The sequence below is a fragment of the Delphinapterus leucas genome, chromosome 10 (assembly GCF_059928025.1).
Source record: "Delphinapterus leucas isolate spDelLeu-1000000601 "Yukka" chromosome 10, BTC_Dleu_Yukka2, whole genome shotgun sequence".
NCBI lineage: Eukaryota > Metazoa > Chordata > Mammalia > Artiodactyla > Monodontidae > Delphinapterus > Delphinapterus leucas.
In genome coordinates this window covers 12,743,528-12,768,674 of record NC_143138.1, presented here as the reverse complement: position 1 = coordinate 12,768,674, position 25,147 = coordinate 12,743,528, and the positions used below count along the sequence as shown (strand labels likewise).

The window sequence follows — 25,147 nt, the reverse complement described above, 5'->3', positions numbered from 1 at the left end:
GACATTGCTCTTTTCCCCCTGCCTGTTGAATATGATTTCTCTGTTTTCTGTTTATTTTCAGTGTCCCCAAGGGAAAATGTCAATTTTAACTAGAATCATAGACTGTTAGGTCTGGAAGGAGCCGTAGAGTCCTAACATGCCCAGTTGGAAGTGCCAGCAGGATCCATCTAGAGATGCCCAGCAGGTGTTCTGAAAAACATATCTGGATCTCGGAAGAGAGGGCAGGGCTAGACTTGTGGGTTTGAGAGTCATTCACGTAAAGGCAGTAGACACAGTGCCTCTGGATGAGGTCATTCACCTGCTCCAACCCTTCTTAAACTCCTTCAGATTTTATGGAATCGTCTCAATTACTCAGAAAGACCCTTGAGATCCTCCATAATGTGGCCGCCACTTTTCTTTCCCGTCTCTTCTCCCACTGCCATGTCTCTACACACGCCCCTCCAACTGCAGTGGTCCGTTGGCCATATTGGGACACGTATGTCTGTTACCTCTCTTTTCTAAAACTGTTTATTCTTCTAGAATTAGCTCAGATTCCCTTCCTTCTGGAAGCCTTCTGTCACGAATTCAGGTGGTGAAAAACCAAAAGGAATCCTGGGTCCTGTGATGAACGAGAAAAAATACTTTCCCTCCTTCACCAGTCACAAGTCTCGTGTGACCTGCTTCGAACCGCCTTGTACTCGTTCTCAGGGGCATCAGTGGTCATCTGGAATGGCCTCTCTCATGGCGCAGGGATCCATCCCGACATCCACGACATATACGTGTGCTGCTTCTGCCTGCACACATATATATATGGAAATGTATCTGATTTTCTGCTTTTTATCCTTCATTTACATTATTTTCTTTCCAGATGTTTCCTTTCCAGGGAAGTTGTATTGAATTTTCCTCTTTGTAAAATCATGCCAATTTTTGGGTTAGAATGCAGAGATTCTTACTCCAGCTCCATGATCAGCTCATTGGTTCATTTAGGCAAATTACATAACCTCTACCTTCATTTATCATCTGTAAAATGGGCCTAAGAATAACACACCTCATTTTTATAAGGATACAAAAACCTAACATTGAAACATTTTGGAAAATGTTTTAAAACGTGGAGTATACAGAAGGCTTTATTCTTGCTGCCATACTGCTTAGAGTCAAAAAAAAAGAAAACTTTTAGTCCTTCTTGATAATTTAATATAGACTGTGTCATATTATGTATCATATAACATTGCAGAGCCTGACATCAGAAGAGATGAATCCATATTTTGGTTCTGATTTACGAGCGGTGAGTCCATTACTGAATTTCTTAACCTTTTTGAGCTTCACTTTCCTCCTCTGTAAATTGGGACTAATGATGCTGTTGCTGTCTATTAGAGTTGTTGAATAATTATATTCTGCAACTATCATGCTTGAAAAACACTTTTAAAACTGCCAAAGAGCATATTCAGCAATAACCTTCATGGTTTGTCTGGTGGCCTAATAATTGTGCTGGCTATAGAAAGAGGTCAAAAATACGTCCTGATTCCGTTTTCGGAGATACCTGTTGGCTTGCCCCGAATGTGCAAGGGATAAAAGGAGGAGGAACAGAAGCATGCTGAATACGTAGAAGAGGATGCAAAGTTGGCAGAAGCCTCTGATTGACTTCTCTCCTATCCTGAAGTTGAAAGGGGTCAAGTTCATACGCAGATTGCATGGGAGCCACGTGGCCAAAGCTGAGAATGGGTGCAGGAGGGAAGGCAGTGGAAAGGAACCAAGATAGCATGTTAAAGCCAAGTGATGGTTTGCTAGGGTGTGTCCATGGGCATTGCATGCATATTCCTGAGTGTCTCTTCTCAGCGGTGCTGGGCCTCGTAGGGCACTGGTGGCATATTCCGTAGCACAGCAGGAACCTCCATGGGAGGTGGCTCAGCTTCCCCAATTAGCTCTCTTAAGTTGGGTGGGGATGAAGTGGTGTTGTATGTTGAACTGTGTCCCTCCAGAAAGATACTGAAGTCCTCACCCACAGTATCTGTGAGTGTGGCCTTATTTGGAAGTAGGGTCTTTGCAGATGACCAATTTAAGATGAGGTCATTGTGATGGGCTCCAATCCAATATGACCGGTGTCCTTATAAAAAGAGGAAATTTGGGCACCAAGACAGAGATGCTGGGAGAATGCCATATTAAGACGAGTTAGTCTGTCACAAGCCAGTGAACGCCAAGGATGGCTTGTAAACCACAAGAAGCTAGGATAGAGAGAGGCACGGGAGAGATCGTTCCCTCACAGCCCTCAGAAGGAACCAACCCTGCCTGATCTTGGACTTCTAGCCTTCAGAATGTGAGACCATAAATTTCTGTTGTTTAAGGGCCCCAGTCTGTGGTACTTCGTTATGGCAGCCCCAGGAAACTAACACAGGCGGGTGGGCCATTCCCCCAGACCCAACTGCTTCTGCATGACACTTGGTCCACAGTTTGGATTTTATGGTGAGGCTACATACGGTATGCATTTGTTGCCAGCCTATATTCAAAATGACAAGATTTCCTGTGGCTTGGCTTTTGACAGCAAGTGCATTGAAAGTCTAATCTCAAGGTTTGGAGTTGACTTAGAATGGGGTTTCTTAAAAGTTACAATTACCTCACTCCCATTATCTCCTCAAATACAGTACCTTTATGTGTGTTTGAGAAGGGAAAAGGGTGCAATCGAGTTGTATATTTCAGTCACTTACTCAAAACCCTGCATTCTGTTATTATTTTTCCAGCATTGGGCACTTTCTTGGGAATATTTTGTGTTCTATTGTAAGTCTGCTTTGGCTAGAGTTTTGGCAAAGCCCATGACAAAGAAAGGGAATGTTTCTTTTCTCTTTTCACTTTCCATGGGCTTGCCTGTTCCTTCTCGAAAAGATGCTGGACCTTCCCTCCCCTCCTCTCCTGGGGCTGGAGTGGGGTAGGGGAAGGACTGCCTCTTTCCTCGCTGGGAAATGTTGATTCATATTATATGAAACATTTGTTTTCCCTAGAAACTTCCACTATGTTGAAATCATTGGTTCTAATTTATATGTGAAAAATAAATAAACTTGTCATGGAAAGGCGCTGACGGTACAGTTACATAATAATTATGTATGCCCGCCCCAACTTATTAACATAGGAGACCTCACCTCACAGTAGTTTTCTAAAGTTTCATGGCTTCTAGCAACTTTTCCCAAACTCCATGAAAACATATTAAAAATAACTGTTATAAGTTGAAAGTCCACGATTTTTCTAAGTATGTCATAAGTAATTGTATCTCTTAGTGGCAATTTCATATCCCTACTTAATAGTTGGGGCAGGTAAGGTTCAGAAAAACGGCAAAGCTGAGATTAAAATTCAGGATTTCCTGATTTCCAACCAGTGTACTGCGTGTTTTCTGTGCTAACATTATGGCAGGCCAGGGTTCAGTTAAAACAGGTGGTAGGTGTTGTAAGGGCAAGAGGGTCCTGGAGGAGAGACCACTCAGCCTCCAGTGAGAAGACCTGGGTTCCAGGCTGGCCTCTGTCACTGTCTGACAGCATGGCGCTGGGGCATTAGGCTTCTCAGGGACCTCAGGACAATGATGGAGCTTAAAGACTCTACACTTCATACTGAAATATTTAGGGATTAAGTGATTTGTCTGGGATTTGCTTGAAGATGTAAGGGACCATGAGTTGATGATTCTTGATGCTGGGTAATGAATATCCGGTGTTCTATTGAAAGTCTTTTGTACTGTGACGTTTTCCATAAACAACTTCAGAAAAAATTTTATGCTTCTAAAATGTGTACCTTTGATTCTTCCCATCTCCTCTCCTACCCGATGCTATTGTTCAGTTCACTGATTTCTCCTGAACACAAACTCCTCTGAAAGAAGGCAAGCCCTTTCCTTTGGTCTGATCCTAATATGTATATTAATAAAGACTTTCTGACTCCTTCCCCATTTTTTAATTTTTTAACAGATAATACGATGCCTGTGCTTTCATAATAAATTCCAAATCTGCTCTCTGTTCCTCACCAGTGTGAATTGTAGAAAAGAGTACAAAGGATTAGCGTACTTTAAAATAAATCTCGGCTAATTATACATACAGCCGCGTTCACTGAATGTGAATATTTTCAGGGCTTTCTTTGCTACCAAGTGCCGCTTGCTCATGATGTAAATGAGAACAAATTTAGCTCCATTAAACAAAACACAGCAACTCTTCTCCTATAGCAAAAACTTCTTCAGGTCCTATTTTGGAAGTGGGAACCTAATTCTAGTGTTCCCTTGTTAGCTCTGGGCCTGTGTAAGCTCTGGGCCACAAGGTCGATTACTTGAATATTCTGCAATCTTGCTTTCAGAATTTTAGCAGGCAAACAAGTTGTGATGAAGTGGTTTGTGTTTTACAAGGATCCTTATGAACTCAATGGCATTTGAACTTGTGGTGCCAGCAGTTTACCAGGAGGCCTGAATTGAGGGGTACATGCCTTGGCTTTTGCATTTCTTTGAGATACTTTACTATCTATTGCAAAGAAAAAAAAAAGAGAGAGAGGGAGAAGAAGAAGGAGAAGGAGAGGAAGAAGAGAAAGAGGAGGGAGAAGAAGAAAAAAGAACTCTCAAAATGGTATGTTCTCGGCCCATGCCATGGTCTCCCCAGAAGCTGTTGGACGCCACCTTGCTATTTTTTAAAGTTACAAGGTCATTTAAGAGGAATTCATTCATCTCCTATTAATCTGGAACATTCATGATCTCTGTAGGTCCAAAGAGGGTGTTTCTTTGGGATCTATGAAAGTTAAAACAGAATTCAAATCCAACGTGAATTACCAAACTCTTTCCCAAGAAAGCTTCTATGAGTGGCCTCATCTGTTACGTTGAGAAAGTGAAAAATCCCAGGGCATGGAGGGCACGTTTTCCACACTCAGAGGAAAATGATTTCCTTCCAACAGCCTCTTTGTCTCCAGATATCTGGACCCCAAATCCTTGATGCTGTAGCCAGTATATTAAGAAAGGAGGAGGAAGCTGCTTATCTCTCCTGAAAGTCTTTATTTTTCCTAATCTCTTCCCCTCCCTCCACCCTTGCCCTAAATTCCTTTCCATTTTGCCCTTTCAAAAACTCCTCCCTCCTACAAAAGCTAAAAATAATGGTAATGCTTTCCAATGATCCTCCCTTAATAGTAGCTCAGATGCAGGCTGCAGGCAACAAGGAAACCCTTCATGGTGGGTCCTGCTCAGAAGCATGTTTACAGATCTTGGCTCACCCCAAGATTTTCAGATGAGAATGTCATCTGAGATTTTCAGTCTCACTTGAATCCCAGGATCTTTGCCTTAGTGTCAGAACGTGCCAACATGCTTGGAAAATACTTACTAATTCTAGATGACACCGACCCCATAGCACCCCAGAGAGAAGTGCATAGACCCAGGAAGGTAAAGATATACCTGAATCCTCTAACTGTGATTAGGGGACGTCCCAAATGGTGGTGGCTACACTCCAGATTTTAAACCCTCAGATGTTATTTAATAAAGATCACAGACCCGTTCTTATGTTCCCAGGATTGTGCCGACCTGCTGACAAGGGCCCTGAAGAAGGTGGGGAATCTGGAGACCCAGTCCTCCCAGTGGAGTTTCTAGTTGTGTGCGATCTTGCGCCCTAACTTGGCCGGCCGGCCTGGACAGCTGGCTCTGGTTACTGTGGGAACAACGCAAGGAAGGCCGTTGTCACATTCCTCTGGGGCCAAAGGCACAACCTTCCTAACACGCTCAGTCCCTGCTGGCAAAGGGAAAGCCGAGGATCATGGAAGCAGAGGCTGGGAGTCTGTGACGGATTTTAGAAGTCTGTTAACCCCGTTGTTTTACTGATTGAGAAGCTGAGATCCAGAGAAATTCTGTGACTTTCCATTGTCAGGCTGATGGCAGACCCAGGACTGGAGTTATCTAACTCAAGGTCCAGTGCCCTAATGTTTCTCTGAGCATCTTGTTTCGAACGCATAGTGGAAAGGAATTATTGGTAAAGACATTAAATTTTGTGGTGTTTTCACATTCCATAACTGAGTCAGGTTCAGGAGTGACCGTCTCTGTTACTTTTGGCCTAAGATGTTAAAGCACCACCAGGATGAGTCTAACCAGCAAGCAGCATCTTCGGTGACCCTAGGGGATGTCATTGGCTTCTAGCCCCAAGCCCAGAAGTTAGAGTTGATTTTTAAGAGTTCATCTTTAACTCAAACATGAAGCTCTAAAAGCACTCAAGTAGTAATGCTTGAAAACAGCTCAATTCCTCTGAGCTCTGACCGCACTTGAACTCTTTCTTTAGAAAATAGCTGAAATTGTAGTGGTTAGGACATAGGAAAACAGAATGACTGGATAAAATTTGTGACATGTGCCCTGGTTGGAGGGACATTGGAGAGTTGAATTTATAGGTAATTGAAGACTCTTTTTGTTTCAGCACGCTTTCCTTTAGAGTCTACGGAACCTTCCTTTAGCACAGGTGCAAGCTGATAAAAGATTGTCATTTAGGAAGATTTTTACTATTTTAAAAATACACACAGAGGAGGAAAAAAAAAATGTATCTGATCCCAAAGTGCGAAGAATTAGAAACAGCACTTTTACATATAAACTTCTAGATGACGGGATCAATTTTCCTTTCACAGGAAAAGGCACCATAAATCACTTTTCATCAGGAAAAGTGGTGCTCGGGTGACATGCTGCTTCCCCAACAGAACGAGGGGTGGCCACAGTGGGAAGGAACGAGCAGAAACTGCTGTGGCCCCGCGTGCTTGGTGTGTCCCGTGTGTTTGAATGTCATTCCCAAAAGATCATGTGTGGACATGCGGTATTTTAATGCCTCTCTTTCTGTAAAGAATTCGTTTTTTGTTTCCCAGCGACTTCTTCCAGGTTCTGACACATGACTGTAGCCTTTAAAAAAACAAAAATTGTAGGCTTTTTCCTCCTTGTGAGTTACTGTATTTGGCTGCTGTGAAGGCGCCAGGGCTCACCTAGAGTAGGACTTAGCAGAGGCTCCCGAGGTATTTGGGACTGTGGAGGGCTACCATGTTTCCTTCCCACCGAGAGCCCTGCCATGAAACAACCAAGAGTTCCGTGAGGGGCAGGGCAGGTGTAGGGGAGGGAAAAGATGAAGCTGCGGCACTTCCCTTGCTATGATCTTTTCTTTCCGCTTACTGAGGCAGAGTGCTCTCTGCTATTTGAAGGGAGCAATTTAGATTTATATCAAGGAATGGATAAACAGGAGGCAGTGATGAAATCTCACCTGGAACGAATGCAAATAGGGTATGCTAATGATGGCGTGGCCGTGTTACACATTCGAGCAGAAACAGGGAGCCCATCAGAAGCCTGGGTTCTTCTCCCGTCTCCCCCGTTCACCCACTAGATATTTCACAGCGATGGAGGCCGTGGGAAAAGGTTTTTTTTTTTTTTAATGTGTCTCCACGTTGCACCTCACATTATAGGGCCTTAAAGCACTTGACGAGGCTTCAAGTAATTCTGAGTGATGCAGTTTTTAGTTTTCCCAGAAGATCTTAAGAGATGGTTTCCACAGATGAATACGTGAATTCAGTCCGATCCTTAGTGTTTTACTGCCTCTCATTGTTTGACATGGCGAGAAAGTCCTTTTGGTTCCATCTGCGAGTCACCTCCTACCGTCAGAAGTCCCTCGTGGGAGCCATGCCAGTGTCTAGCTTTGGCCAAGTCAGCTTACGTGAGTGAGAGGCAGTTTGCCTGTTTGTTAAGTGGGAGGCTGGACCCACGGCTTTCCGAGGTCCCCTCCAGCTCAGACATTCTGCCCGCTGAGATTCCACGTGACAGGATGCGACAAGATGCAGGTCCGCCTGCAGCACTCTCCTTGAAAACTTGCTCCCTTCTCCCTGACCAACTTTCCCTCCACTGTGAAGTCTGCCATGGAAGAATTCCAGGTCTGCTCGAAGACGTTCAATCCTCAGGAGCAGCTTGCAAAAGCCCTGAGCATGGGGCTTCCCTGGTGGCGCAGTGGTTGAGAGTCCGCCTGCCAATGCAGGGGACACGGGTTCGTGCCCCGGTCCAGGAGGATCCCACATGCCGCGGAGCGGCTGGGCCCGTGAGCCATGGCCGCTGAGCCTGCGCGTCCGGAGCCTGTGCTCCGCAACGGCAGAGGCCACAACAGTGAGAGGCCCGCGTACCGCAAAAAAAAAAAAAAAAAAAAGCCCTGAGCATGCTTTGCCTTCTGCTCTGGTTGGTGATGAAAAACTAGGTCACAAGAGGTTGCCCCCTTTCCAGTTACCAGTAGGGGAAACCCCCAGGGCTGCAACAGGAACAGATACAGAACAGCTCCAAAGAAGGAAACAGAAAGAGATGCATGAGAGGCGAAGAATGGGTGAGCCTCGCCCTGTTGAGGGGGAAAGGAGGCGAACCCTGATGCTTAGGAAGGAGAAGGAATGCCATCCTGGGCCTCCTTCCGTGAGTCAGTAGATCTCTGGAACTTGAGGGAAAAGGTGGGTTGCGCTCTCTAGGAGTTTAGGGGGCTTTGGGCAGAGTCCCCTCTTCTCCCGTGCTTTGTTCTGGGTCGGATGTCCTGGCAGCACTGCAGGATGCTGTACTGCTTCTCCAAGTGCGTTCTGCAAAGCCCTGCAGGCTCTGGAGAGACCAGGCCCGTGCGCTGCACTTGGCCTCTCTCCTTTATCTCTGTTATATTTCGAGGTTATATAGATCTTGTTTTCTTAAAAATGTCCCGTGGGGGCTTCCGTGGTGGCACAGTGGTTAGGAATCTACCTGCCAATTCAGGGAACACGGGTTCGAGCCCTGGTCTGGGAGGATCCCACATGCCGTGGAGCAACTAAGCCTGTGAGCCACAACTACTGAGCCTGCACGTCTGGAGCCTGTGCTCTGGAACGGGAGAGGCAGCGACAGTAAGAGGCCTGCTCACCATGATGAAGAGTGGCCCCCGCTCGCTGCAACTGTAGAAAGCCCTCACACAGAAATGAAAACCCAACACAGCAAAAATAAAATAAATTAATTAATAAATAAAAAAATACTTTATCAGAAAAAAAAAGTCCTAGGTTTTTAAAATTTAAAAACTACTGGTAAATTGTGGAAGAGTGCATATTCTAGGCAATCTGACCTTGGACAAGTCGCTTGATTTCCCTGAGCCTCACTTTCCTTATCTGAAAACAAGATTAATTGTGAGTTCTCTGTCTGTCTCACAGAATGAATGAAGGATTAATTAGAATCAGTGATTTGTCCCTTCATTTCACAAACATACATTGAACATCTCCCCTGTGGAAGGCTCTGCTGGGAGAGAAATTCATAAGTAAATGTTTGGGACGGTTATTCCAAGAAGAGAGACAAAGCACGTGCAGAAGAAGTGCAAAGGTAACTTGTTGGTGCTGGTGCTGGTGGTGATGGTGTTAACTAGACAGTTTAATATAGTGACTCCAGAGCCTAACTGCTTGGGTTTGAATCCCAACTCCAACCACATACCAATGTGACTTCAGGCCCCTTATTTAACTTCCTTGTGCCTCAGTGTTCCCATCTGTACAATGGGGATGATAATAGACCCTATGGCATTGGGTTGTGAGCGAGCTAAATTTAGAGCTAATATTTGTAAACTAACTAGAACAATGACTAATACATGGTGAGCAGTCCCCCACATTTATTATTGTTAATGTTATTGATTATTTCACCATGCCTTGTGAAATTGGTGCTGTAAGGCACGTTGTTAATGGATGTGCCAGGTGTGCTGTTTCTCGGTCCTCAGCATCACAGTCCCTTGTAATCGTACTTCCATTCTTATCTTCCCTCCTGCCTCATGAGCCCCCAGAAGATGCATCCTGTGTTCGAGAGGAAAGGCAAGAGAAACGTCATGTCAAAGATTCTCTTCTTTCTCCCTTTTTTTGAGGTTGGATTGGCGTGCCTCTCGCACCGAACAAAGGCTTTGCCTTACAGAAAGGAGCTTTCTGTGTTCCGTGTGTCATCTGCCTTTAAGGGTGTAATTTGTTTCTGATGTGTATGCAGGGCGCTCCCTGGAGAAGGCTTTGTTGACAATGTGCAGAGGCCTCCTGTATTGATCGGTGATATAACGGTTCTATAGTGGGTGAATGAGGTCATTCTCATCGTGTTACTCAAGTCGGTGACCTTGAGGCCCATCGGATGACTAAGCCACATAGGTGGATCCCTGGTTACAGAATGTCCTTCTTTAAAGGTAAATCGGTGTGAGGGTGACATAGTTTTAAGGAAACTACTGCAAGCGAATTACATGCCCCTTGCTGAGAGGCAGTCCATATTAATAAGCTCTCAGGCCACCCAGGCCTTCGTGGGACTGTTGGGGCTGATTTTTCAAGAATTCTTTTATCTCTGCTTCTCTCTTATCTCTTCTCATTAGACTTCATTTCTCTGTTAAACTGCCATGACAGTGTATAATACTGTCCATGTGAGGTTCAGAGCAAGATACTTAGTTCTGAGCTAGTTGGCTAGTGTGCTTTTTCTTTCCTTTTTTAAAAATTCATCGTGGGGTGGGACAGAGCAGAAGATGAAAAGATTTTTTAATACAAGAAAAGAGAGGAAGTAAGCATGATGATAAAATATGCATGCAAAAAACCCTTGTTTAAAAAAGGAGAAGTAGGGCTTCCCTGGTGGCGCAGTGGTTGAGAATCTGCCTGCCAATGCAGGGGACACGGGTTCGAGCCCTGGTCTGGGAAGATCCCACATGCCGCGGAGCAACTAGGCCCTGGAGCCACAACTACTGAGCCTGCGCGTCTGGAGCCTGTGCTCCGCAACAAGAGAGGCCGTGACAGTGAGAGACCCGTGCACCGCGATGAAGAGTGGCCCCCGCTTGCCGCAACTAAAGAAAGCCCTCGTACAGGAACGAAGACCCAGCACAGCCAAAAATAAATTACTTAATTAAAAAAAAAAAAAGAATAAGACTGTAAGACGTTAAAAAAAATTAAAAAATAAAAAGGGAGAGGTAAACTCTATAGTTTTAGCTATACATTTAATCTGGATAAACACTTTAGCGTGGCAAATAAGAGTTTCTGTCTGCCAGCATCCCTGTGGTTGCAGACCAGGCCTTATGACATTGGAATAGGTGCAGGTCTTAAATGAACAGACTTTGAGCATGTAGGCAGGTGAAGGGCAGTGGGGGAGGGGGGGCAGGTAGTGCGGAGAGGATAGGTTATAATACTTGTTTTGGAATCATTGGGTAGCAATTAGCTGTTTTGTTGTGTATGTTTATACAAATGCTTGTATAGTACTTATTATGTGACAATACTGTTCTTAGTGAGTTTTAATGTATTAATCCTGTAATCCTTACAACCATTATTATGCAAATTCAGCATCTGAGAACAATGAGGTTAAATAACTTGTCCAAGGTCATTCAAACCCAGGCATAGGCTCCAGAGTTGGTGCCCTGACCACTTACAGCCTCTCACTGTCAGGGTATCAGGAGCACAGAGAAGGGAATTCCTGTCCCAAGGAGGTATATTTCTTGTGCAGGTAGAAGGAGCTTAATTCTTTCAAAGCGTTTCATCAAATGTCCTAATCTGGCAAGTTGCCTTTAAACTTTCTGTAATCAGATTGGGAGAATGTGGTGAGTCTCAGCATCACTCCTGGGAAGTAAGACCTTTCCCTTCCTATACCAAACGTCTATTTTTTTTGCCTGTACCGTGATTGTATTCTGATTAGGAAGTCATTGCTAACGTACACACACTCATGCACAAGAGCCCTTTCCTGAGGGTAAGCAGAGAGCTGGCTTTTGCCCTTGGTGGCATCACTTGGCAGAATAGAAATACTTTTTTCCTGTGGCAGTTGGCGAGGCCATCGGTTTGCAGAGCAGGAGAGCAGGGAAATGTTCTAGGCAGCTTCAACATTTGCCGGCGCTAATGAATTTGTCAAGCATCTAAACTCAGGACGGTGCACACTTAAAATGCTCTGGAATAGATTTTAACTTTCATAAAAGATAATAACAATCTGGTATTGGAGTCAGAAGAGGCACATTTTCCCTAAATCATTTAATTAACTCCTATCTCTCAAGAAAAACTTCATGTGAAACAAACAAAAAAGTCCTAAAGTAGCTAAGATCAAGTAAGAATTGAGGGCCGAGTGAGTAAATAACCAAGTTCATGGAAATTATCAAAGAAATAGATATGTTTATTATGAATGCACTATTTAAAAGATGTTTATTGACCAGAGCAATAAGGATGTGTTTTTGATCTGTGATAAGGACAAGTGTTGAAATCCATCCAAGCCACAAACACGATTTGGAGGGTCCGTGTGGAATATAAACCTCTGCAGTCTAGAGCTCATATCCTATATGGCTTTTTGCTAATTAATAAACACTGGCCTCATGTCTGTTACTTAATAGCCTAATTGCAGCACGTTGGCAAAAGTGCTGTCTTGCACTGTGGAGGGGGGAGGGGGTGGGATTTTCTGTGACAGAGGTTAAAAGGAGAACTCATGAAACTAACTTTTTTTAATGAGATGCTCCAAAATAATCAGGTACATTTGTATTTGGGTCAGATAAGCAATTTCTGAGAAACCTTTTTATGATGATCAGCCTCAGCGGTGCAACCCTGAACAATTCACCTTGCCTCTCTGAGCTTCAGTTTTCTCACCAGGAAGGGGAATAATAATAGCCCTACTCGCTTTATTGTGCTGTTGTGAGGATTAATGAGTTAAAACTTCTAAAGCTCTTAGAACAGTTCAACATGAGTTTCAACTGGAATTCCACCAATTGCTAACTCTGTTATCTTGGGCAAAATAGTTATATCTTTTCTTTTCTCCTCATTGTCTTCGTCTGTAAAATGGGAATGAAAGCATTGATCAGCATTTTGGGGATTAAGCAAAATGATATATGTAAATCACCTAACAGAGTACCTGGCAGAAATTTTTAAAATCATGGTTAACTAAAGTCCATCATTTATTCAGATTTCCTTAGTTTTTTTTGTTTTTTTTTTTTGCGGTATGCGGGCGTGTCACTGTTGTGGCCTCTCCCGTTGGCGGATGCTCCGGACGGGCAGGCTCAGCGACCATGGCTCACGGGCCCAGCTGCTCCGCGGCATGTGGGATCCTCCCAGACCGGGGCACGAACCCGTGTCCCCTGCATCGGCAGGCAGACTCTCAACCACTGCGCCACCAGGGAAGCCCAGATTTCCTTAGTTTTTACCTGATGTCCTTTTCCTGTTTCAGGATCCCATCCAGAACACCATGATACATTTATTTGTCATCTCTCCTAAGGATCCTCTAAAATGTGACAATTTTTCGGACTTGACATGACCTTGACAATTCTGAGGAGTGCTGATCATTTTTGCGGAATGCCCCTCACTTGGGGTTTTTCCTATGTTTTTGTTATGATTAGAAAAACCCTAGCTGAAGGACATTCAACAAAATGATCAGTACTCCTCAAAATTGGTAAGTTGCCATTTTCATCACGTCGTGTATATCAGGGGCACGTGCTGTCAAGGTGACTTACCACTGTCGATGTTGACCTTGATCACCTGGCTGAGGTGATGTTTGTCCTGTTTCTGCACTTCAGAGTTACTCTTTTCACCCAACAGCCCCCTCCCCACACCTTTCATACTACACTCTTTGGAAGGAACCACACCTAGGGGCGGGGAGCTGCCTTCCACCTCCTTGAGGGTGTATATCTATTGACACATGAATTATTCCAAGTTCTTCTGCACAGCAGATTTGTCTAGTCTCCCCCATTTACTTATTTACTCAGTCATTTCTTTATATCAGTATAAACTCATGAGTGTTTATTTTATACTTCAGATTATAATCTTATACCATGTTATTTATCTTGTTTCTTAAATTGTTCCAGTTTTGGCCATTGGTAGGTCTTTTTTATTGGCCATTGGTAGGTCTGTTTTCCTTTGATATGCCCCCATCATTGTGTTTTTGGTTTTTCTGTTTTGCTTTGTTTTTTTCCTTCCTCCCTTCCTTCCTTCCTCTCTTCCTTCCTCTTCCTTCCTTCCTTCCTCTCTTCCTTCCTCTTCCTTCCTTCCTTCCTCCCTTCCTTCCTTCCTCTCTTCCTTCCTCTTCCTTCCTTCCTTCCTTCCTTCCTTCCTTCCTTCCTTCCTTCTTCCCTCCCTCCCTCCCTCCCTCCCTCCCTCTTTCCTTCCCTCCTTCCTTCGCATCCCCTTCACACTCATCTTGAATATTCCCTGCCCCAGTTCTACAATCTGCCATTTCTCCAAAGAGCCCTGGTTCCATTTACTGGGAAACCATGTTAGAAACTAAGATCTGGGCACTGGGGCTTGCAGAAATTTCCTGCTCACCAAATATTAGTCTCCCTCCCTGCTGTGGAAGTTAGGTGTGTTGAGTAGTGAGCACCCTTGTGCCAATAGGTCCTCCTCCGTTGCTCATCGGGGCCTAGCTGGTGAGCCTCGCTCACTGGGGCCCCCTGGACAGTGTCAGCCCAGCTGGTCAAGTCAGTGGGTTTCATTCAGCTCAATCCAGGTCAGACTCTATGCTGGGCTAAGCGCTGTGAGACCCATCTCTGCCCTCATGGAACCCAACCCTCTAGAATCCAAGAGGGGACAGTATTATAAAAGTGCCACAGAAAATTAAAAAGCTAGTGCGATCGAAGAGCATTTGAGGCTTCTTATACACAATTGGGCTTGAGTTAGGTTCATTCGGATGGGGAGACTGGAAGGAAAGATGTGGACGTGTGAACAGATGTCTTTTAGTGCCTGAGAAGAGGCCTGGAATTAAGGAAGGACTTTAGCTTTGGGTTTATTTCAGATATGAAACAGGGTTTGTTGATCTTGGTGGGATGAAGGAAATGGGCTTCAGCCAAGGATGTGTTGGAGCCGGCTTGCACCGGTTCTCACGAGGAATATTGAGAACAGGCTGGCATCATGTTGCTAGCTTGAAGTCGGTCATGGTGGGAGCGTTTACAGAAATCTGCAGACGCTACAAACCAGGGCTCCTCTCTTCCCTCCAGCTGGTTATTAAACATTTCCGTGTTTACCAATGGCTTTAGCTATCTAAAAATCTGGTATATACCCTTGCCCTGAATTTATTATTTTCCTCCAGCAGTTTTTTTTCCCCCATGTACACATTTCCCTTCAGTGCTTTGAATTCTCTGACAGGAACTGTCAAAAAAAAAAAAAAAAAAGGTTACAATAGAGATGTGTGCCCTTGAACAAAAACTGAATTTTACATCATGTTGGCTGAAGCTCTGATAGTCAGAAAATGTTGTAGTTAGTTGGGATATTTGGGACCCTCTAATGGCCATTCTGGATAACTGAGTTAGAAAATGACCTAGCCTTCCCCCTTGTTTCGGGTAGGAGAAGATCCGTCATCACCTGAGGGTGGTCGTCAATGTCGTATATAAGCAACGTGGCTGTAGGACTTTCCTCCTTCCTTATGGTTGGGGTCGACTTGAAAGAATCTTCCTATTTCTTATCAAGAATATGGGAAGAAGTGGTATCATCTTCCTTCAGTTGAGAAACCATGACTCGGCATCATCCTGCTTGTAGTAGGTAATGCAGCCCTCTATTAGCTTGACTTTTGCAAGGATGTAAGGATACCTGAGTAATCCCTGGAAGAGAGCTATGCACATACAGACAGTTTTCATGAGGTCGCCTCTTGTGCATGGTCTATGGTATTGAGCATTGTGCAGAATTAGACTCAGAGAAGCTTACGTTTCAAGAGAGTCAACTAAAAGTGGTCAGACACCTGTGACCAACGAGAGTGGGGTGAGGGAGGCCAACTTCTCTTATCATAGCTGGAGATTGTAGGTTTTCACCGTCATCCTAAAAGACAGAGTGGTGGGCTTCCCTGGTGGCGCAGTGGTTGGGAGTCCGCCTGCCGATGCAGGGGATGCGGGTTCGTGCCCCAGTCCGGGAAGATCCTACATGCCATGGACCGGCTGGGCCCGTGAGCCATGGCCGCTGAGCCTGCGCGTCAGAGTCTGTGCTCTGCAGCGGGAGAGGCCACAGCAGTGAGAGGCCCGCATACCGCAAACAAAAAAAGACAGTGGCTTTGCCTTACTTACAGGGATTTCTTTTACCTTTCTTTGCTCTTTCCTATGTCTCTCCATCGAGTAGGTAAACTTTCCTTTTATTCTTACCCGTCATTGACTATACTCCAGACCCACGGTCATATTGAATCTCTGAGGTGGTAGCATTCAGGAGAGAATAGCGCAGGTATTCTGGCCATAGAACAGATATTAGGTGCCGAGTTCACTCTGAGTCAGTGTTACCGAAAGTGGGGTCAGGCTGTTTGCAGCCACTCAGAAGCCAATAGTCAGGGTTGGTGGAAAGGAAAGTTTGCTTTATCTCGGAGACCAGCAACCTGGGGGGCGGGGGTGGATTCGTGTCCAAAGGCCGACTGTCGACCCTGCCCTTGACAGTCAGTGGGCAAGAGCTTTTAAAGGGGAGTTTCAGGGGTGTGCATGCAGAAACAGCACCGGCAGCTCTGCCCGTCATCTTCTAATTGGTCACAGGGTCGTCTGATCAGCATCATCATGATTGCTTTAAGTACAGTTCATCTTCAGTTCCAGGGTTGGTCTGTTCCATTTCCTCGAGGCCAGTTCTCGGAATGGTGGCAGCTTATGTCATGGCTACAGGCTGGTCATCATGTAGTTAAACTTCTTCCACCTGGTGGGGTTTCAGTATCTACAAGACAGCTCAAAGGATATGGTTCAGAATATTATCTGTAGCCCTTGAGGAGGAACTAAAGGTTCCTTGACTATGCTTAACGACTAAACTATTATTATTTGGTCCTATTTGACTGTTTGCCTTTGCTTCTGCATTTTCTCACTTCTCTGATTAAACTTATTCTTTGGCTAAAATTTTTCAACAGACAAAAAGCAGGTGGAGGCCATGGGGGAGGGAAGGACCATTGGGTCCTGCTCTGTTTCAATAGGAGCGCTCATATTCTCTTCTGGTCCAAATGATCCCTAGATGTGGAGGCTGTCAAATTGTAATTTTCAAGCCTGGTTGAAATTCCTCAGCTGCCTTCTGTAAACGAGCCCTCTCATCATGGCTGACTTGGACCTCCTTGGGATAATCTGGCCCAAAGAGATCACCTGAAAATCTCCCTTAAAGGGCCGAGTGATCCCGACGAGGCTCTTCTTTTTCTAAAATCGTGGTAAAATATACATAAAATGAAATTTATTATTATTTTATTTATTTTTTTATACAGCAGATTCTTACTAGTCATCAGTTAAAATTTATTATTTTTGAGTGTACAGTTCACTGACATTAAGTACATTCACATTGTTGGCAGCCATCGGCACCATCCATCTGCAGAATGCTTTCCACCTTCCCAGACTCAAGCTCTGAACCCATTAAGCACGAACTCCCCACGTTACCCCTCCTCTGAGCCCCAGCAGCCGTTCTACTTTCTGTCTATGAATTTGATGACTCTAGGTACCTCATATAAGTAGAATCATACAGTATATGTCCCTTTGTGACTGGTGTATTTCATGTAGCATAATGTCCTCAAGGTTCATCCATTTGTAGCATGCGTCAGAATTTCCTTCTTTTTTAAGGCCACATAATATTCCATTGTGTGTACAGACCACGTTTTGTTCATCCACGCTGGAGTGCCTCCACCTTTGGGGTTTTGTGAATAAGGATGTTGTGAACATGGATGTATACATGTATGTTCAAGTTCTTGCTTTCAGTTCTGTTGGGTATGTACCCAGAAATGGGATTGCTGGATCATAGGGTAATTCTATATTTAATTTTTTAAGGGACCGTCATACTGTTTTCCACAGTAGCTGTATCTGCATTATTTTATGTTCCCACCAGTAATGCACAAGCGTTGCAGTTTCTCCACATCTTGGCCAGTGAGTGTTGTTTTCTGGTTTTGTTTGTTTTTATAAGAGCTATCCTAAGAGGTGTGAAGTGGTATCTCATTATGGTTTTGATTTGCCTTTCCTTCATGATTAGTGATACTAAGCATTGTTTCATATGTTTGTCGGCCATTTGTGTATCTCCTTTGGGGAAACGTCAGTTCAGGTCCTTTGCCTGTTTTTAATCAGGTGGTTTGGTTCTTGCCCTCGCACAGGTGTCTCCCTGCTTGCCTAGATAGGGCACTGCTTCAGGAGACTACTGAGCACTTATGCAGGGTTCTCTGGGGCAGCCTATTCCCTTTGCGAGTGTGTCATGCAGAGATAAATGCGCAGGGACTTGCCACTCTGAAAAACTCCATCTGACATTGAAAGATTTGCCCTTCCTGCTTATTGTGAAGGAAGTTCAATGGTGAATACTGCAGAAATGAACCAGTCACTGTTTTTGGATAGCGTGTGATGTTGTCATCTGACAATTTTTAATAAGTAAAAATAAAATCTCTTTTGGGGAAAAGGAGGAAACAGAGACTCTGTCTTTTATGTTCCCAGTGTAACGATATTCTAGACCAGGGATTGACAAACTCTGGCCCATGGGCCATATCCCACCTCCATCTGTTTTTATAAATAAAGTTTTATTGGCACACAGCCATGCCCATATGTATAGTATTGTCTATGGCTGCTTTTGTGGTACAGTGGCAGAGCTGAGTGGTCTTGACAGATTGTCAGGCCCTCAAAGGCTAAAGCATTTGCTGTCTGGCCCTTTACCAGAAAAGTTTGCTAGACCTTGACTATTCTGGACATTTAAGAGGTACCATTTTTTAAAATTCTTTTAAACCAACTGGGATTCCTGTTTTTTTTTGTTTTTTTTTTTAAAGAGGTACCATTTTTAAAACATAGCATAGTGATGTTGATGGCTGACCGTTCACTCTATAGTGGAGCAGTTTGAGAGCTGTAAAGCTCACGTAGCTATAAGATAGTATGGCTTTTGAGAATTTACTGAACTCCAACTTTGTGTCCAGAACTGTGTTCTTTAATTAAGCCTTTGTTTTTGATTGGGGCAGTAACTTTCGCATCGCCAGGGCTGCCTGCCGGACGTGACTGAGATGTTTCTAACACAGGCAGCACTTTTTAAAGTCATAGTATCTGACACTTGCCTTTCCCCTGTGATAGTCCCTATTTATACTGAACCTTGGTGAAATAGCTCTGATCTTTAGCTGCAGTGAGAAGAGTTAGACTGCTGGCACATGGCCCTGAAGTGTAGAACACAGAAAACTTGCTGCTTTCACCCTAAAAATAGCATCCTGCTTCTTTTACCCCTCCCTCCCAGCCAGAGGTGCAGCCTTGCTAAGGCAGGGATGGCCAGTTTTGGAATTTAGAGGTGTTGTTGGTTTGCTGATTTTGTTATGCCTTCTCTTGAACCTTTTGGCCGTTCATGCAGTGAACTTATGCTGATTGCTAGAAGAATGGTGAAGGTGTATGGCTACTGACTTTGAGGGGTTTATACAGTGTGTTTTGGCAATTCAAGAATATTAAATTTGAACGATTATATATAAAACCCTTTGAGATCATTGGAAATTCTAGACCTGCACACACACATACACTCATACTCACCCACGAACACAGACACCCAGGAAATCATAAAGCCAGGAGTGACATCTACCTGAAGTGACATCTGCATCTACCTGTGTCACTTTCTCACACAGAGTGGCAGGGTAACCATTTTGTACAATCCAAATAGGATCTCAATAATGGATGAATCTGGTGAGACCCAGTGATGGATGAATCTGGTGAAGTGCCACATTTTGCTGTAGATATAATATTTATCTAAAGGCAAAATAGAGTCCTTATCCCATTTCATAGAGTCTTACTGCCCGACGGTTCATGAAGTGATAGGCGTTGGTTGTAATAGTGCCGATCTGTTGAAAACTTTGTAGCCATTTTCCTTTACTTTTTGAGAAGGAAAGCTGACTTCTTTTTTCCCCTGTAATCTAATAATCAGTATTTCTCTTCCAGATCTGGTTCTCTAACCTATAGTGATTTTAATTACTCCCCTTGGAAACCACTCCCAAAATACTCTCTCCTCCTTAAGTTACAGGCCTTAATGTTGAACGTAGTCTGGTGAGAATCCCTTTGCAAATGATTTTCTTCAGTTAATATGAGGGCAGTATTTCCTTATTTTTGTATTTGTATGTTTTTACTCCCTATGAACAGATATCTGCTGAGTTTCATGGTATCTATTTATAATCATCTTTTCAATTTGTAGACAAGTTTTGGAATTCAGATATTGCCCTTAGAACAACTTGGGGGTCATTCATGCACTCAGTAAGCATGCCTTCTTATTTATGGTCCGATGAGAATTCATTAATTTCTGCATATTTTGATTGTCTACTATATATGCCAGGGCTAGATGTTGGGAATACAGAAATAAATGACATAAATTCCCTGCTCTCAGAGCTGGGCCACAACTGAGTGGAGGAGATGCATACCCACAAAAATTTACAATGGAATTGGATTGTAGAGATGTGTACAACATGCAATATTAAGTCTGGAGAATTTGTAAGCCTACTTAAGTCTTTCTATTGAGTTAGACTGTGGACAAATGTATCAAATGAGAAACACATCAATAATATTTATTTACTCTGAGGTCGTAAGTGGAAAAGTTGAACGAAATAAAGTGCATTTATTGTAACCAATGGCATGCAGCAAGGCCACTGCCCTTGTGCCACTATTGTTCCTGCACATTCTTTGTGTTTGGGTCATTAACATTGCGTTTAGGTCAGATGAGAGTATGTTCCATCTGCCACGCTTTGATAGCTGAAGTAAAATGCTGATGGAGATAATTTAAGATCATCTCTGTGCTGTTGATTGCATGCTTGTGGCTCATAATCAGCATGATGCGAAGTAATTGTTAGAGCGACTTGCCGAGGCTACATTCTGTGTCACTGCAACTGTCAGCACTTCGGTCCTGCTGCTCTGCCTGAAGAATGCTTGCCCAGCACCTGTTGGATGGCTAAAGCATGGCCTGTCACTCAGTGTTGTGGGCGACTTTTGTTCTAACACCCTCACTTGCTGCCCCTGTACATTTGATAACCTGAAAAAGAAATACCTGCTTATTTAGTGGAAGCAAGTGCTGTCTTTTGTGTTTGACAGAATGCTACGTACTGGGACTTTCATGTAGACATCCACATGCTCCGTGCCATGGTGCTCATCTCTTTTCTCTTTGGCCTTGAAACCCAGACAAACCTTGCTTCGAATTCTTGCCTTGTCACCTACTGGTTATATGACCTTGGCTAGGTCACTTGTCTTGAACCTTGTTTTCGTTATCTGCACAATGGGACTGTTTTACAGAGATTTTGTGAGGATTAGAGATAATAGATAAAAACTTGTCGGCATAATTAGCCACCCACTAAGTGTAGTAGGTAATATTAAGGAATCCAGTGCTTACTTAGGGTGACATTATACAATGGCAAGACAGAATTTTCCAAAGTCAGTAGTCCAAAAATATATTGTGAGTGTGGAATGGAGAGTATCAGTGCAGTTTTCCTGGCTAGGTCATATTTACCAGAGACACACAATCAGATGGGGACATTAGAATCTAAACCATCATTTTCCATGGCTGGGTCTGCTATACAGAATGTGCTCCGGGCCATCCCATGTACATCGTCAAGGGATGCAAAAGCAAATTTGAAAGCAAATTTAAGAATGTGTATCATTAGGTTTCCCTGCATAAAAGAGACGTTATATAGCACACAACACAGCCTGACCATGTGGTTCTCTCTCATGGAGAAAGCAGTGACCACAAGAGAGTGAAGCAAAGCAAAAATTTTGTCCCGGTAAGAAGTTCATGGTTAGATCTAGGAACATCTCACAGACTCCTGAATTGTACCATAAAAAGAGATCTGTTAAAAGTAGCTCAGTCCATATTCCTTGATACAGTAAAGTCCCTAGTGGAAGTTGTTGAAGAGATGCTTTCTCTGATTGCATCCAGTGCCAAAATTTAAGGTCTGAGTTCTTATCTCCCAATGTTGATTCTATTTCTCATGGTCAAAATAGAACTGTAGAAATCTCTTCTAAGAGCATGAGCCCCACCACAAATTGTCACTTTCTTTAAAAATTGCATAAGCTGGACAAGGCATGAACTTTTGTTGGAAGGTATAGCATGTGGAGGAGTTATCAACTGGTTTCACAAATCAAGCTCCATGTTTCTCCACTTTTGTTCTCTCCAGGATTTTCCACTAGTATCTGATTTGGCATTTCTCTGCTGCCACAGTATGTCCTGTCTTTCTTTCTCTGCTGCTTCCTGGCAGTCCCCCACCTCCTGCCTGCCTGTAGGAGCAGTGTTGGCAGTACTTTAAAGGGTTACATTCATAACTGGAGGAAGAATTCGCTCTAAACATTTTGCCGATTGTGGGGATACATTCACTTCCCCAGCCTCCCCCCAAAAGTAGTATTTTCCTGAAATGATGCTAGTCAGTCACAGTTATAGGTATGGCACAATTTTCTCAATCAAGGACAACGATGTGTCTGTCGTACGACTCAATTAAGCTGTATCACATATGTTTTTACCAAACCAACCGTTCTCTTTGAGAAGGAAGTTAGATTAGAAATGTTGAGACTACGTGAGCATTCCAACTCTTGATATCTTCTAAATATGATAAATTCTGATTTTTTTTGTTTTCAAGTTCATATAGCGTGATTCTAATTTTTAGGTTCACTCAAGGGTTTACAATTTTCAGTTTACTTTTCTCTGTATCCTTAAGTCACTCCACCATAATCAGACTGAAAAACAGGGACACTTTTTGAACTTCAGACTTATCATTTCACACTTGAAATAGGCATTTCTATCCACCAGTAGCCCTAGTCTTTAAAATGTCCCCTTTCAATATACTGGATACTCACTGAATATTGTGATTTGTGATTTTATTCTTCTGTGGTGTATGTACTAGTTTGTATTCTTCTCAGCTGCACGCACTCAAACCAAAACACTATTTTGTTATGACTTCTGCTATTTCTTTAAAAATATTTATTTATTTATTTATTTGTTTATTTTAGCTGCGCCGGGTCTTAGTTGTGGCATGCGGGATCTAGTTCCCCAACCAGGGATCTCTGCATTGGGAGCGCAGAGTCTTACCCACTGGACCACCAGGGAAGTCCCCAAGACTTCTGACATTTATACAAGCTGCCTTTCTTCCTTTTTTTTTTTTTTTTTAAACATCCTTATTGGAGTTTAATTGCTTTACAATGGCATGTTAGTTTCTGCTTTATAACAAAATGAATCAGCTATATATATATATATATCCCCATATCTCTTCCCTCTTGCGTCTCCCTCCCTCCCGCCCTCCCTATCCCACCCCTCTAGTTGGTCACAACAAGCTGTCTTTCTGACTCTTACCGAAAATATAGAAAAGAACCACACACTACCCCAGGTGTAGTCATTTCTCACAAATGTGGGACACTGATAGATTCTGTAAATCAGCAGATATGCATTTAGTGGTTCATTCTTTCAGCGCAGTACTCTTGCAGCTCTTAAACAATTAATGATGGAGATGGATTTATTCATGTTAAAAGAGGTTTACAATATAACAAGTAAAATATTAGACTGCAGAACAATACGAATGCTATCATAGAATGTTATGAATAAATTGTATGTATATAATTTTATTTATGTAAGCATATGCATAATATACTCTGTACACTTGAGCATAGGAGAAAGCCTGGAGCCGTAGAAGCCAAAATGTTCAAAGTGATTTTTAGTGGGACTTCTGCTGATTTATATTATTTGGGGTTTTTCCCTCCCTTATCTGTATTATCTAAGTGTTCACAGTAAATGGTTTTACTTTGTTCTCATTTTTCTCACCTCATTTTGGTGGGTGGAGAAAGGGAACACAAAGCTCCCACACCTTTGATAAATCATGAAATTATAAAAAAGCCATTCTCTGTCTTGTCGGTTGTCACAGATCTGTAGACGTGTTGTGCCACACGGCGTGAAAGCGTTTTCTTTTTATTGAGTCTCTCCTGCATGCCAAGCACCGCACTAAGAACCTGAAATATGATGTGAAGTCGGTACTATTGCCGCCATCATGCAAATGAGGAAAGGGTTCTGAGAGTTTATGTTACTCGCGTCGCACAGCTGGTGGGTGACAGAGCTGAGACTCAGGCTCAGATCTGACTCTAAGATCAGCGTTTGGGGTCTTGGTGAATCTCACCGTAGATCTCGTCTGCCTTGAGGATGAAAAGGTTAATGTACGTGAGTGGATTCTAAAGCGTTGCTTTCAAAAGAAGGTGCTCAGAGATTTTACCAGCGTGGACCATCTTTCACCGCTTGCCGTGTTTCCCTGCAGTGTTTTCAGTTAGAGTGTAAACTTCTCAAGGCAGAATCACGTGGTCTCAGTAGCCCTTAATTCTCCTCTCACAGGCTGGCGGTAGGGTAGGTGAGCTTCCCCCTGGGACTCTGCAGGAGAAGATTGCCTAGAAGATTCTGAGACGCCGGGTCTGGGAATCTCTGGCCAGTGGACACATCCTGAGGAGGAGACACTGCATACAGCCCTAGAGGCCTCAGTGCTCTTTTCCTTTTAGGGAAAAGGAAGGAAAAGCAGTGGCCTTCTTAGAGCTGGAGGCTGAATCCCCCATGCTCTGGGATTGTGTGAAATTTGCCAGTCTCGGGAGCTAGACTAGCACTGCCTCACCCCCTGCTGAACCTGCAAAGCCATCTTTAAAACAGTCTCTGGAAATTTTTAAAAACTTGGATCTTGAGTTTAGCCCCTTATGTGATGCAGATTAAACGGTCCGTGGCTGTCACACTGCCTTATCTCCCTTTGTCTTACAGGCTTCCTCTTCCAGTATGCACATCATCTCGGTTCTTTCCCACACTTTATCTCAGACACTGGCTTCCTCACGGGATTACTCTGTCCGCCTGATATGTGGCCCGCGGTGCCTCTCTGCCAGTCCACGTTCCCGTAGGAGCTTGATTATGGACCCCCTTGGGATCGTGGACTTCAGTGGGGGATGCATGGAGTTGTGGGTGCCCCATTTTGGGGGAAGGCAAAGTGACATGATGGGATGCTCTGGTTACTATGAAGACATCTTCATTTAGCTCCACTGTGGAGGTGCAGACACGACATTTTTAAAGATCCACCTAAAAAATGATTTACCAGGCACCACAGTATATGTGGCGTATGTATTGTACGGTCAGGCCATTCAAGATGGCTGTTCCCTTGCTCTCTACATGCCGTGCTCGACCAGGCTCGGCTTCACTCACATGACTATCCAATGCTCCTAATTATAGGCCTTAATCAGTAACTGCCTACGTGCTTGCCCCCGCCCTAGCTGCTGGTTTCCCTGGTAACCAGTGAGCCCACCTGGCCTCAATTCCCCCTATAAATGGTAGCCTCCCTCTCCACTGAGGAGCTAAGAGTATCGCCATGTCC

General features: G+C 43.7%; 1 protein-coding gene across 5 annotated transcripts in view; it reads left to right on the top strand.

Moving 5' to 3' along the window:
- The window catches only part of ATXN1 (ataxin 1), a 243,075-nt gene that overhangs the window by 29,791 nt on the left and 188,137 nt on the right, over positions 1–25,147 (top strand). Inside the window, exon 2 of one of the 5 annotated variants that reach the window (XM_022586720.3) lies at positions 1,214–1,264. The exons of the other annotated variants lie outside the window; for them this stretch is intronic. The gene's annotated coding sequence lies outside the window, so the exon portion shown is untranslated. The remainder of the gene's footprint in view (positions 1–1,213; positions 1,265–25,147) is intronic. 5 annotated transcript variants of the gene reach the window in all.